The following is a 14,942-nucleotide window of genomic DNA, read 5'->3' as shown; positions in this document are numbered from 1 at the left end:
TAAAAAAAAATAAAAAATGCAGGCAGCCAGGAAATCTGCTTGCCACACAACTCCCTTTGATAGCAGTATGTTCTTGCTGAGCCGACCTAAGCATAACTTATCGCAGAAAATTATCTTGCATGCTGAGCAAAAATTTCCTCGTTGGAACTGCAACCTTTGCCACTGGTGGCTGGCACCCCGTGCCCCCCTCACAAGGAGATCTCCCCCCACGGGTATCCTTTGAACTCTTAAGACTACGCGTGGTAGATTTCAGCAATAATTTGCACCACGGGCAAACTTCAGGCAGAGGTGCCAGCGGGCGCTGCTGGCCGAGCGCCAAGGGACACCGCAGCTCTTCCTACCACAGCCTTGCACCGCGTCATTTGGGAGGGATCCTGCCTGCTCCTGCCACTCGGCTCCGGGAAGGGAGACGGCCTTCTCCACCGCCGGACAGCAGGATTTGCTGGGCGTTAAGCGCCGGCCCTGCGTAGCCGACAGGCTTTCTAAATGCGGCGATTCTGGCTGCCTCCCACAGGGGATAAGTCAGCCTCGTCGTGACCTACAGACCTCGGCAGGGTCAGGTATAATCTTGGCGTTAATGACTTAGGCATGACACCCAAAGCGGCTGGCCTAGGAACACTCTTCCCGCCGCCTGGCAGGATACCTCACAACCGCTTTGCCCAAGACAAGTCAGCCCTGAGAGGTTCTGGTTCTTCCTCGGTGTGCTTCTCTCCAGGAAGTTTCTCACTTCCGCGGGAGTATCCCCATCACCTCCGAATGTGGCTGAGGATTTCCCATCCTGGGATAGTTGTGTTCGCAGACCTGCGACCTCACTTCTCCAGAGGTTCAGGGTGGTTGCTCCCAAACCCAAAGGGGGATTCCCACTACCTGGAAACTGTCTTTTCACACTCCCACCAGTGCAGCTGTACTCTCCTTTCTGTCCCACACCTGCTATACGCTGTCCTTCTGTGTCTCTAGAGCACACTGGTGCAAGGGCTACTCGTAATTTAAACAAGAAAAGCAGGCAATTGCTCTGGGCTGTTGAGGGAAGGAGAGCGAAAGGATGGGGTGCTTGGGTTTTCTGGCGGGCAGCGTTGCTCAGGAAGCCCTGAGGCCGCTCACCTGGCCCCGTCCTTCAGCTGTTGCAAAGAAGTTTGTGGCTTCCCCGGGTCTGTCGCGGAGGGAGCGCTCACCCTGTGTGTGACACCCTGCCCGGCCACCGCCGCCTCCTCCGGGACTTAACGACCGTGTTCAACTAGTCCGGACCCGGCGGCAGCGCCTGCCTCGCAGCCGCTCAGCGCCGGCCGTGGCAACGGGCTCCTCACGTGCCTAATGGCACGAAATGATGGCACAAAGTAACGGCACGGAACCGCTTTTATCATTTTCCCTTCCCCCCCCCCCAAGAAAGGGCAAAAAAAAAGGGGTGGGGGGCGGGGGTGGGGGGCAGGAGGAGCTGATGCCCCGTACCGCTCCTCACCTGCTCCCGCCCCCCAGCTCCGCGGGCGGAGGGGGCTCGGCCCCCGCTGCCCACCGCCGCCCGGGCGGCCCCGCGCCGCGGCCGCCCCCGCGGGCGCTCCGGGAGGGCGGAGGCGGGGCGGTGGCGGCGGCGCCGCCAATCGGGAGCCGGGGGGGGCGGGCCGAGCCGCGCGGTGCCGAGCCGAGCCGAGCCGAGCCCAGCCGAGCCGTACCGGCTGCCGGAGTCTGCCGGGCGCTGCAGGTGGGAGCCCGGCTCCGCGGCAGCGCGTAACTTCGGCGGGCCGCGGCTGTCCGCGCCAGCTTTCTCGGCGGAGAGCAGGAGGGGGCGCCTCCCGCAGCGGCGGCGGCGGAAAACACCTCCCGGGGCCGGCTCAGGTGAGGAGCCGCCGGCCCCCGCTCCCCTCGCTTCCCCGGGCCGCCCTTGCCACCGCCCGGCCCGACCCGGCCCGGCGCAGCGCAGCACGCCCCGCCGGGTCGCGATGCGCAGCGGGACCGCCGAGCTGTCCTTGGCTTGAGGTCAACGGGGAGGGCCGAGGGGCGTGCGCTGCCCCGGCCGCCCCCGTGGGGCGCCGTGCCGCTGCGCACCGCTCCGCGCCGCTGCGCGGGGGGGGGCCGCGGGTCTGCGGCGCCGGGTCGCCTCTTCGCCGTTTTCCTTTCCCCCCCTCCGCCTTTTTGCTTTTGGCTGTTTGGGGTGTCCCGTCGTCCGTCCCGTCGTCGTGTACCACCCACCCCCGCGCCGTGGGTCGTTTCGGGGTGCCCTCGGGCAGGGCTCGCCCCCTCCCTGGCGGCGGAGCGGACTCGCCGCCCGCGGGGCCGTGCGGGATGCGCGGGGCCGGGCGGTGCGAGGCGGGAGTGCCGCAGGCGGGAGCCTGTCCCTCAGCCGCCCTTCCCGCCTCTCTCCCCTCCGCGGAGCGCGGCATCTCCCGCGGAAGATCCACCCGGAGGGCTGGTGCGCAGCGGCGGCCGCAAAGTTAGGGGCTTTGCGCGGTGCGCGGCGGGGGCGGCTGCGGAAGGCGGGGGGGGACGGACGGACGGACGGGGCGAGCTGCGCCGCGCTGCGCTGCGCAGGCTGGAGCGCGGCCGGGGGAACATCTGCTGGTAAGCTCAGCCGGTGCTGAAGCCCGTTTTTGGGGTGGTTTAGTGTAGGCTTGGGGCCAGTCCTGATGAAGCCGCAAGGTTTTGCGGGCGGCCGGCGGGGTCAGTGCGTCTTTAGCGTTAACAATGTTTAGTAGCTGGTATTTATGAGGTGCCCTCATAAGAAAGGTACCCCCTTTTCTGTACCTTTTCGGATGTTTAAAAACCCCCAGAACTACTCAGCCGGCGGCATTTACATTTCTGTTGTAACAGCAGCTCATTAGAAAAGTGATACCAGCAGGAAAATTAAAAGTAGTAGTAATAGAGCCCCGGGAGTGGTTGCAGATGGGGCTTTGGGATCCGTGGTCCCACGCTCCCCGCCAGCGGGAAGCGGTGTGGAGGGGCGCCGGGGCTGCTTGGGAGCGTGTGGGAATGTGGGAATGCTGGGGCTGGGAGTGCAGGGTGCAATGCAGAACTGGAAGCACCGAAATTCTGCATTTTGTGCTCAGTTCAGTGCTGTGTGGCCATTTTTCTAATTTTTCATGACAGGCTGTTGGACCCCCAAAATGCTCATTCGGGACTTGAAAAAACACCACCCCCACCCCCCCAACACCCCTTTCCTAGGGGCGTTTCAATGCCAAGTGCTTGCATTTTTGGATCCCAAATTGGTGATCCTTCGTCAAGCTTTAAACCTTATTAAGATGTAGCTAACCATTTATGAGAAGGATTTTTTTTTTCCTCTGTCTGTCTGGAGTTCATATGCTTGTTCCCCTGTTCTTTCCAGGGAAGGATTTAGTTCCTGGTATGACGGCTGAAATGGTGGCACGCAATTCGGTGTGCTGCCAGATGCTTACCTTCTTTCAGAGTTTGGGATAGGCTCAGGCAGTATTAAAAGCTTGCTAAGAGGATACTGTTATATGGTTTCCTCCATTTTCGGGCTATATTAGAAGCAGTCTGAAAACACTGGATCATTATTCCTCACACTGTAACTACAAGACTTTTAAAGAAACATTCTTAGATGTGCTTTGTGTTGTTTTGTTTTGTTTTTCCTTTTTAACCTTGGAAATTGTTAGCCCTGGTACCTAATAGGGAGCTACTTTGGTTTCCTTTTTTCTCATAACTTGGAGGCATCACTATTGATTCTGAATTGAACAGTTTTTAACGTCAAATTATCATTATTACAAAGGCTCATGTATTTCAACAAAACTTCCTGAAGAGATACCCACTAATGTTCCTAGAACCGCCCCCAACCTTTGCCAAGTGCCATAAACATGTGCAGTTAATGTAAATTTGTCAAGAAAATGGCCTTTTCTGTGGCTTTTTTTTTTTTTAATTGCGAGATAGCAGGAAAACAGATTATCGGTATCTCAGTACTACTCCTGTCCTGCCTGCAGGAGCATTTATCTCAGCATATGAAGTTTCTTTCAGAGGTAAATGCTATAGAAGTCCCTTGCTCAAATATTGGTTGCACATTACTGCCCAGAATGAGCTTAGGAAGGCACTTTACTATCTTGCGCAACCTTATCTGCCGTTCCACAACTTCATAACAAACCCATTGGAACATGAAATGACCTTGGAAAGGCATCTTTCAATCTGACACGAGGCATTCTCTTACAGGAGATAACACTGCTCCATGCAGAGCTGATGTTTTCAAATTGATGCTTCTAAACTGATTTTTGTTTGTTTTTTTTTTTTTTAAAGAGGGAAGGGAGATGGGTGGAATATTGAATTTGAAGGGAAAATATTTTTTTAAAAACAAACCCACTCAGCTGAAGTTGAAGCACCACTCAAATGAAGAAGAGGTGTATTAAGAATGTATATATGATAGTGACGCTTAAGTCATGGGTGAAAACAAGTCTTCAATTTTAATCAAAGGAAAACAGCATTTCCTCTGCCAGTTCTGATTTGCTCATTCATGAGATCTTCAAAAGCCCAAATTATTAGTGGGACTAATTGAAAGCTACTTGGGTGTGTTAAATGGAGAAAAGTAGTGATGAAGTCTGAAGGAAGCTTTACATTTAATTGTATTGTTCTTGACGTCATAATGTGATGCATCTACGTTGAAAATATTCCACAACCCTTTCAGTCCCCAAAATGCTACTCTTCTGGAAAGGCTGCAAGAGCACTTGAAAATTAGCAGCAGTGGAGTCTTGCAGCTGTTGAGGGAATTAATGGACATGGTGCCTGGCCAGTAAGCTTAATGGGATTTTGGCCCAGGTGCTGGACTTGACACTTCAGGTCTTGCAAAAGGGTGGTGGACACACTTTCATGCCCATGGTGGTTTTACCTTTCAGGAAGATGGTGCCTCCTGTAGAGGCTCACAGCCTCCCACAGTGCTCCAGCCTCAGGAGCTTGTGGTATGAGTGCCACCTGCTGGGTGATGAGCACACTTTATATAAATTATACATAATTTTTATATGTATGTATGTATTTGTGTGTGTATACATACATATACTATGTTTATGTATATGTTTGTTTACATATGGGTCTATGGCTTTTTCATAGAGGTGTTCTTGGGTGAAGCTATGAAACCTTGCTATGACCTGAAGTTTCTCACTTTCTGAGGACTTGCCACAGCTTGTGTTTTGTGAAACTCAAATAGCACTTGGGTTTTATATTGCAAGGACAGAGGCGAGATTTTGATACTGCTGATGTTTAATGCTGCCTTCACTTTACTGAAAGCAACTGGGAATTTTCAGTTGTATAGCTCATTGCTCGTGATGTGGTAAGCTTTCACAGTTGTCCCGATGGTCAGATAGCAAGCTGGGGAGGTACAGCTGTAGACCTGAAATGGAGACCTAACAAACCAAACTCAACTTTGTGTTATGTATCACTTAAATGTTGAATCTCCATAGCACTGCCGATTTCATTGTTTCTCCGTTCAACTACCTTATTTCCATGAAGTTTTATGAGCATCCCATTTTGATACAAAATAGCACTTCTCATTTATATTAGCTGAAGATGCATAGAATTTGCAGGATATTGCTGGATGGTCTTTTCCATTTTAAAGAACACTTTTTCATATTCACATTTTAATAATGTCAGTATAGAAGAGTAATATATAAAAGTTTGATTCTGTCATAGAACTTCCACTGGCAGGTGACATTGTAAATCCAAATCTGACATCATCCCCAGCAATGGCTTTCCAATTTCCATTAGTTTCCATCTCTCCTAGTGTGCTGGAGCATTGGCTGAGATGCTGTTTAAATACCAGTTTGATTCAGCTGGATCCAGAGTGAAATCAGTTGCAGCATCAAGGCTTGTAGTTGTTCTGTATTGTACTGACAGTATTAGGGAAAGATGCATAGCCCTGGTTTTTAGGTTTTTATTGGACAGCTAACCTCATTAAGGCTTTATTGTTTATTTATTTCGTGGTGCACTGGTGCCAGATGAGTCTTTTACCCTGCCTGTGGATTAGGAACGCATCCAAGCTGAACCATAAAAGTTTTGAGGAAACTTTCAAAAGCTTTCAGCTGGAAAACCTATATTGATGTACTTTTGTGATAAATGGATAAAATGCTTCACGTGGTTTTGAAAGTGTATTCCACCACTTGAGATCTGTACGCTGGAGAGTGCGTAACAGTCGGGAATGAGTTGATAGGGAAAAATCAAGTAGTGTGATTGCAGAGCTCATCTTAAAGTGCGATTCTAGCCAAAAAAAAAAAAAAAAAAAAAAGCACCTGGCATATCAAAAGGGATTACAAGATAGGCTTTTGAGGAGGGAGACCCACAGTAATAATGCATAACTAAAGTCCACTGTCCCCTAAAACATTCATAGTTAATTTGATGCTTGAAAAATTGTGATTTCAGTGTCTGGTGAAGAAGCAATTGACCCTAAAATTGCTGCCTGAAGCTGAACCAACGTTTTCAGTTTCATAACCAGTGTCATGCAAAAATAGCATGTGAAGAGGAGCAAGGGGAATGCAAAACGTCTCTGTGGTCTTCCTCTAATGTATCTCTCCTCACCCTGACCCAAGCAACTGGCATGTAGTGTAGGCAGTGGCTGCTGCTGCAGAGCACAAGGCAATTTACATCCCATCCATTCATCCATCCCATCATGGCATATCGTAACTTCCCCCCCGCCCCAACCTTCTGAGCTGTTAATGGAAAGCTGCCCCTTTATAATGTGTCAAACTTCAACAACCACCTCTTGTTCTCACTCAGAAATGCATACGCAGTATTGTCAAGGGGGGTGCTGCACTACTATCCCTCTCTCCTGTCCCCTCCCCATCCTAAATAAACTAGTTAGGCAGCTCTCCTGCTCAAATTCTGCCAGTTTTGATTCATCCATACATCCTTCCTCCTCTTTTTGCACAGCACATTTCCTGGTGTTCCCACCTACTCAACATCTGCTTTCCTGTGACCTCTTGACCTCTCATCTCCTGATAAGTTCATTAATGTTCACCTTGTTCCATGCCACCATCAAAATCTCACTTTCCTTAATCTGAAGTCCTGCATTTAGTCAGGTCACTCAATAGCCATTACAGTCCTTGGGAGTACCTTGGAGTCATGTCTGCTCCAGGAAAAATGTCCTTCCAGTAATCTCATCTTCCCTTGCAGAGGGAAAAGGCAGGTAGTATCTTGAGGGCAATCTGTCGCTGCAGTCACGCTGACAGTAATGGTGCATGGTCACATCTCTGGGGAAGGACTGTGGTTCGCAAGACTGACAAGAGAAATCAGAAATTAAGGCAAATCCTTTGCAATCTCTTTTCCCTTTCCTCTCTGATATTCTTCACATGAAGGCGTTGGAAGAACTCCTTCTGTCAAAGCACTCCTACAAAAACAGCAACAGAAAAAGTTGCTTGCTAGCAAAGTGGTAAATACATGAGCACTCATCATCCTTCTGCAGACTTTCGTGCTGTCTTATTAATGGGCCGTGGAGGCAGAGGAGGAGGTAACTCATCAGCCGTTATCCATAGGGGGGCTGCAAATTAGTCGTCTGTGCCAGTTATGTTTTCCTTTTTGACACCAACAGATAAATTTGCCTTCATATGGCACGGTTTCTACAAGGATCAAAAAGAAACCCTACCAGGGTCTGTGCAGGTGGCTCACTGCCCTCCTACGCTGCCTTGGGATTTCTGGAGGCCAAAATGCTGCCCTTCTCTGGGACCAAGCAGGAGATCATTGCGTTGTGAGGATATCTGTATTCCTGAGAACAGCTGGTTTGAAGAATTTGGATGGTCGAAACGTATGAAACGGGAAGATATCCCAGTCTGTTGTGAGAGACTTTGCAATGACCTTTGGCTTCTTGGCATCTCGTCAGCCTTGGTGCTGTCTGCACAACGGTCAATCTGATGGATCATACAGCTGCCGGGAGAAGATGGCCGCTGCCCCCTCTCCACTTCAGGCTTCAGCGCTCTCCTCCTTTGGTGTCTCTGCACTCGGGACCTTGCGCTCCTCCTGAGCTTGCAAACGCAATTGGCTTCTCTAGTCGAAAGAAAAGCATGCCTTTCACTGCTGTAACATACACACCGTGCAGTTTGTTTAGGTTAACCCATAGCAATTGGCATTTTGTTCAGATGCCTCTGAAGCATTCGTTCTCCAAAGGAGTAATAGTAAAAGGCCCCAACCAAACAAAAAAGTAAAAGACCAAATGCTAAATTGGTCAAATGTTTTGGAGCCATTGCCAGAAGAAATTAACATTGAGCCTGGGAAAGATGTAAAATTCATTCTTTGGCTTTTTATTAGTAGGGGAGAAGTGACACTTACTAGGTTTGGTCACCTGGATGCTGTTTGAGGTCAAAATAAAAAAAAAAAAAATTATTTCAGCTTGGGTGTTCTTGACAGTTTGCAGATGTGTAGCTGTTCATAGATACTTAGCTGTGGGGTAGGCTGCAAACCCCCTTAATTGCAAAGAATAAATTATCAATCCCCCATCCTTGACTGAGGATTCTGAAAATGAGCAGTTGCTGTGGCCTGTGGCGGTTTTGACTTCCTTCCTTGCCAAATGTTACATCTCCTCCTCAAGGATTTAGAAATGTCAGCAGTATGAGAAAATATACCTTTTCTGTATGTGATGTTGCCCACCTGTTACTGCCTGATGGGGGGAAGGTACAGTGCAAGATTTGATTTTTTTTAAAATACGTTTTTCCCCCTCACAAAATCTTCCTTATGAGGCCAGCCTTGACAGATAGTTATTAGACTGTAATTATTATTCTTTTATCAATATGATGTTGCTATTTTGTTTATTTTCTTTCTTTTTAAAGTAAGTTGAGGGTGTGGGTGTATGTTGAGTTACCTGAAACTATTCTGTAATGCAGACTTTACAGAAAAAAGTAGTGTTGTGTTGTTCATTGAATCTCAAGATTTTTTTCTTTTTTCTTCTTTTTCCCTTCATTTTCCTGCTGCTTGCCATGACCATGCTGCAACCACGGACTTCACAAACTGGACAAACTGCTGCCTCCTGGAATACGGATGATTTTGGTGAGTCTGCAATATTAGTTTCATTTACTTGTGCTTGCTTGGGAGAAAGAGGAGGAGTGTTATTTGTTGCAAGTTGAGCTTGATGAAAGCTAAGTCTGCTTTTGGGATGTTGGTTTTGTAGAAGCAACAGGCAAAGCTTACTGAATTTCAACTCTTTTTTTTGATGGAGTGGGTTTTTTTTTATTATTCTGTATAATTGTTGGCAAAGGTGAATTAACATGCAGTGGATTAATTTGAAATAGTGTCATTTTATGAGATTGAGTGTTACTGCTTTTGTAATAATTTTTAAATGACTTTTCTGTAAGACACACTGTGAAGCAACAGCTTAGAACATTTTAATTTTTCTTTTCTGGCTTATTCAGTTGTTTCTACAAATAGTTCAGACAGAAAATGATTAATTCATTGGATAGCTTTTCAGAAAAGCACTGTGCAGTTCTCCTTACTGTTCCTAATACCAGTGTTGCCTGTGGTGTTGATGGTGTGTTTGCATTAAACATTGTACCAGAATTTTCTGTGAAAAGGATTTCCACCCCAAGTAGTCTCTGGTGATCTCTCTCTCTCTCTCTCCCCCCCCCCCTCCCTCCCCTTTTTTAAAAAAGAGGCACAAAGCTCTCTCAGGGTACCCACTGTTGCTCCCTGAGAATGAGGCTCTGGCACTTTGGACTTTCAATTCGAGGTGACTGGACAGCTGTAGGGAAAACATGTCAGCCTGGAGATCTGCTCCAGAAGCACGGTTGGAGGTGGCTGTATTCTCACAGTGTTGTCCATAGGAATAAAGCTACCTCTGAGCACTAACTGGAGGTGGTTGGCAGCTTAGCAGCCTTGGGATTTATCTCTGAGCTATTTAGACCTAGCAGGAGTGACTCGTTACTACTAATAGGCTCAGTTAAGGAAAACAACTTGCTTCACCTCTCACCTGTGTGGTGACAGCCTCACTTAAGTACAGCCTTAAGTTTTGAGGGAGAAGGCAAATATGATTTGGGCACGGCGTTGGCTGCCTGTCCCGTCCCAGGGAGATGTGAGTGTCCCTGGTGTGGTGTAAGTGTAGTGTCGTGTAAGAGTGTCCCGGGTAAGGTGTGGGAGTGAGCGTGGGGCTGTGTGCTGGCTGCTCTCTGACAGATTGCAGCCGGGTTTAGCTGGTGCACACCCCTTCAGGGGGGGCTGGCATCACCTCTCTCCCTCTCCTTCTTTTTCGGTCTCTTGAATGTGCACGGTCCGCAGCACCTGCGTCTTGCACTGATGCAAAGATCCTGAGACTGAAAGATAGGTCTTAAATTTAAGAGTTTCTTCTCAGGCACAGCTTTGGAGAAATCTGAGCTAAAACCTGGTATTTCGCTTTTGAGCATTTCCGAAGTATTGCTGCTTAATCCTTTTTATTGATCCACAGCTTATGCCGGAAAGCCCTTGTCTCAAGGCAATATTCAGAGTCCTGGAGGATAATGGCACTAATCACATTTCATATGACCTTTCAGGCAGGATGAACATATGTTGCACTGCTGCATTTTTCTCCTCTCTTAGTTCCGGTTATATATCGTTTATTCCTCAACAGCATGGCTTAGGAGTGCAGTTAAGAAGCCTTGTGCATGACTGGTACATGGTAGTTTGGTAACTGAGTGGCAGTATGGTCTGTAAGTGGGCTGCTGCTTCAGATTGCTGTGCTTTGATGTGCTAAGAAGCCTTGATCAGCCTGAGAGAGTAATAGGTCCTGTGCCCAGGAACAGAAGTAATGCATATTTACTGTGATGGATGCACTACCCAAAACTCTTTGAGTCTGAAAACTGGCAGAGTGCATTTTTCATGGCTTTGCTTCAGCGTGTGTCTTGCTTTTTTAGCCTATTTTGTAATGTACACAAATAATTGACTCTTGTGTTGCACCTATATAAAGAGATGCTGCTTCGATATCTGGAAATGCAGTAATATGAGCGCTGAAGAGCTGCCATCACCACGGCACGTCAGGGGAAGTTTCATGTGATCACATGGATGAGCATTTCCACCCAAGTTTTATTCTTAGGTTTATTTTTCACTTTTGCTCTGATTTGGTTATATTTGAATTTTTGGCAAATGCAGCTAGCAAAGTTAAAATCTGAAACGGTAATCTAAACCAAAGAGCAAAGTGTACTTTGCTTAAACAGATAAATACCAGAGCTAAAGTATAAGGAAAGATTTCCTTTCCTGTCACGAAAAGAGTAGAACTGATGTCACCCTAGGCTCTTCCCAGCAGTGCATGGTGGAAGGCCAAGAGACAGTGGGCACCAGTTGAAACAAGAGGTTCACACTGGTTACAGGGAGAAGCTTTTTCACCCTGAGGCCAGCCGGCCAGGCAGGGGCACAGGTTGCCCAGGGAGGCTGTGCAGTCTCCATCCTTGGGGGTTTTCAAGACCCGACTGGACAAAGCCCTGAGCTTTGGATCTCACAGCTGACCCTGCTTCGAGCAGGAGCCTGAACCAGAGACCTCCTGAGGTCCCTTCTAGCCTGAATTAGCCTGTCATCCATTAAAAAACACTTGAATGGGGCCTTTATGCTTGGAAGAAGAGTAAAGCGGCAGGGTCATGGAGGGCGTTGTGATAACGGCAAGGCTGGCGGTGGCTGTTGTAACAGGAGGAGGAGGAATGCAGCATCTGGCCAGGCTCATTCTGGAGTGCCGTCTGGGGCCGCCTCTGAATGTTTGTTGCTTTTGGTTTTTAATTGCGCAAAGCAATTAAAACCTGCCACTTGCTGCTTCTGAAGAAACTATGCTATTTGTTTTACACCAACAGTAGCTGTATCGCTCGCTTCCAAAACTTTGGAAATAATCAGTTGACTTTTGTTTATATCAGTTGACAAACCTCACTTACTTTGTGGGAGCAGGCTTCAGGAGAACTAGATTATTCATGTTTAAGGCTTCCAGTCTTTGGGGGATTTTTTTGTTTAGTTGTTTTTTTTTTAAAAGATTGGGCTATGGCTATTCCCAGGCCTTCAAAAATTATGTGGGAGTGCAAATAGGAGGCAGATTAAAACCTATGGTTGATTGGACTGAATGGGAGTCAGCTCCCCAAGGCGAGGTAGGTGCTTATGGGTGGTGATGTGAAGCCAAACAGAGCTCCTGTAAAGGTGGGGGAAGACAGAAGTGGTCAAGATACCGAGGCAACCTTGCAGGATGAAATAGGCAAGCCTATAAAGAGGAGTGTGGATGGGTCAGTGATGACCACAGTGGCTTTGGAGGAGCAAAGGACTGCTAATGGTTTAAACAACCCCCTGAATAATCCTTTTCATTTTCAGGAAGATGGCCTGCAACATAGGAGTTAGTCCAGCAAACACTTGAAAACAAACGTAAAATGTACAAAATGCGCTAATAGTAGGGTATGGCTTATGAACACGAGTGAATGAACGTAAGTGTTTAACCCGATCTCAGTTTTTCTATTGTATTTCTGGTTTTGTTGGCTTTTTGTTCCTCCCAGAAGGGAGTTAATTTACAGATTGACTTTCCTTCTTTGTGTTTGGAGGCAATACAGGTGAATATGGAAAGCAACAGTTAGTAACTCCAAGCGGGATTTCAAAGGCTTTCACTTTTTTTTTTTCCACTTTTTTTTGTACCACTATCCCATCTGCTTCCACTCACGTAGCAAGTGAACTGTCATCTTTGGCTGTCGTGCGCCAGCTGTGATCGGGTGTGGTCAGTGGGTAAAGTCCCAGCGAGGCCACAATGTCTTGTCCCTTCCATATTCAGAGGCTGAAAGCTATCACAATTATTGCTGTGAGAAACTAAAAGCTTTAGAATGTAGCCTTAACTTTACCTTGACTGTAACCACGCTGCTCCATGTGCCTGCACAGTGACTATCTTCAGTTACGTTCATGTAACTATTGTGACTCTATGTCCACTTTTCCTCCAGTCTGGAGTACTACACTGAGTAATTTGCCTTCTATTTTAATTTATTTTATACATATGCAAAGCTTTTGTATTTCTTCTTTTCTGTTTTTTTTTCCCATAGCTGTTCATTTTCAGTTGTTGCATGGATAATAGTGCTGATGAACAAGTATTTAGTCTGACACATAAAAGCATAGCTGTAAAGAAAATGAAGCAGAGAAAATTACAGTGGCAAAGGTTCCTAAATTATAGTTGTACAGGAAGATTGTGATAAGGAAGTAGTTAAACATTACTATTAAGTCAAACCTGCAACTGTGGCTGGTACTTCGATTGTCTCCTCCTTTTGCTGACACTTAATTTGTGTGGTCGGTGAGATACTCTTCCTGCTACTAAAGTCCCTGTTGTATTGAACCAAAAGCTTGTGGAAGTAGATGGGCGTGTTCTCCCAGACGGTTTTAGGTCAAGTGCCAAACAAATGCTAATTATTTTCAGATTTGCTTTTAAAAGAAATGTTAGGTGCTTGCTATACCCACTTTTTAAAAAAACAAAACAAAACAACCAAAAAAACAAAGCCAAGGCACAAAGCAATCTGCCCGTCTGAGAGCAGACGCATGTTCCATTCAAGTATTTGGAAAACATACATAATGTAACATGACTAAACCAGGATATTCATAAACAGATGTATTAACGTTTGAGCTGACTGTATGCTTGCTACAGCTGGAAAGCCCGTTGCTTTTACGGCAGCAGCGTGTTTGTTTGCAAGCCCTGGGTCTGACAGACAGCCCGGGCAGATGTGAGCATCGGCCTGTGCATGTTCTTTGGTGGAGTCGAGTGGTCGCTTGTCAGCATGATGGTGATTACAAGCCATGATCTCCCAGCAGCAGATCTTGTGTTTGAAGACCTTTGTTTGGTTTCAGAACATCACAGCAGTAATCCACAAGATCCTGAAGACCAGCTTTCATCCACAGGGATGTGGGACCAAGAAAACGTGCTATGTAGATCTTTCATGGAAATAAGGAGCAAGTAGGATCTGTTAGGGAGAAGTTGTATCTTTCTTCATAGACACTGTATTTTTCCTTCTGCCAGTTGCAGTTAGGATCCAAGTTGGTGGTTAGTAATAACTTCCTTCATCTCTCCTCCCAGGTGATTCAGAAAATGTCCTAAGGCAAGCTGGGTTACTGTGGTTAATTTTGTTTGAGCAGGATGGATCGCTGTTTGTAACTGCCTTTGCGCTTATCTTAACCTTGATGAAGCTATTACCATAGGTTTGTTAGGAAAAGAGTTAGGTGAAGGCAGTGGCCTGGACTGAGCAAAGGTTAAAGCAATCAGCAATAGCTCGGCTGTCAGCAGAATTGCATTGCTGGGAATCGCATCTGAGGCTTTGCACAACTTTATTGTCTGCTTGGCTTTTAGCTGTTCCTGCAAGCGTGTCCTTCGGCAAGCTAAGGAAAGGCCAAGGGTTGTCTGCCTGCAATTTCTGCCTGCCCTTTGCATTGTGAAGCCAATCCAGAGCGCGGTCAAAATACTGCAGAAGTGGCAGTTGTTTGCGGTGGAACCTGAGATAAATGGATTTATCCAGTAACCGTGAGGCTGGTCAAGTTGGATTTTGGCAAATTGGCTCTCTTTTTCTTTCTTGCCAGAATAGTTGTACTGAGGTTTGGTGGTGTTGTATCCTATTTTTAACACCAAAGCTCACTTATCTCTAGTTAAACATGTGGTATGTTTCATTTGAGAGATGGTGTTTTATCAAATGTCACAAATGAGCTCTCTTGTTAGAACTGATTCAAACTGACTGGAAAAGGATTCTTCCTCTTTAATATAAATTCATGTGTGCAAAATTCTCGTATAGTCAGAATCAGTAGAGCTTATTGTCAAAGAGATCAGACTCAGTCATAGTTCTCTCAACCCAGCATTACATTTGTCATATAGTACTTTAAAAATCCATATGTGCCTAGTTTATTCAAGTATTGCGGGTCTTCTACACCAAGTTAATGTATCTGTAGAGGAATATAAGTTCTTTTGCGGTTGCCCAGTATTAAAGCCTGTCTCTTTATGCAGAGATATAATTGCTGGCCAGTATATGTTTTTGCAGTAATGACAGTCACTGCAGCTGTTTGAGTTTTGTCATGTTTATGCATGACGAGAT

General features: G+C 46.8%; 1 protein-coding gene across 3 annotated transcripts in view; it reads left to right on the top strand.

Moving 5' to 3' along the window:
• Positions 1 to 1,632: 1,632 nt before the first annotated feature.
• EPB41L3 (erythrocyte membrane protein band 4.1 like 3) overlaps positions 1,633 to 14,942 on the top strand; it is a 143,661-nt gene continuing 130,351 nt past the window's right edge. For 2 of the 3 annotated variants that reach the window (XM_030011277.1, XM_030011276.1), the window contains exon 1: positions 1,633 to 1,830. The gene's annotated coding sequence lies outside the window, so the exon portion shown is untranslated. Of the gene's footprint in view, positions 1,831 to 2,533; positions 2,554 to 14,942 lie in introns of those variants that run through there. The other variant, XM_030011278.2, reaches the window with a different exon arrangement.

This window comes from Aquila chrysaetos, chromosome 4, assembly GCF_900496995.4.
Source record: "Aquila chrysaetos chrysaetos chromosome 4, bAquChr1.4, whole genome shotgun sequence".
Classification (NCBI taxonomy): domain Eukaryota; kingdom Metazoa; phylum Chordata; class Aves; order Accipitriformes; family Accipitridae; genus Aquila; species Aquila chrysaetos.
This window is presented reverse-complemented; position numbering and strand designations above follow the sequence as displayed.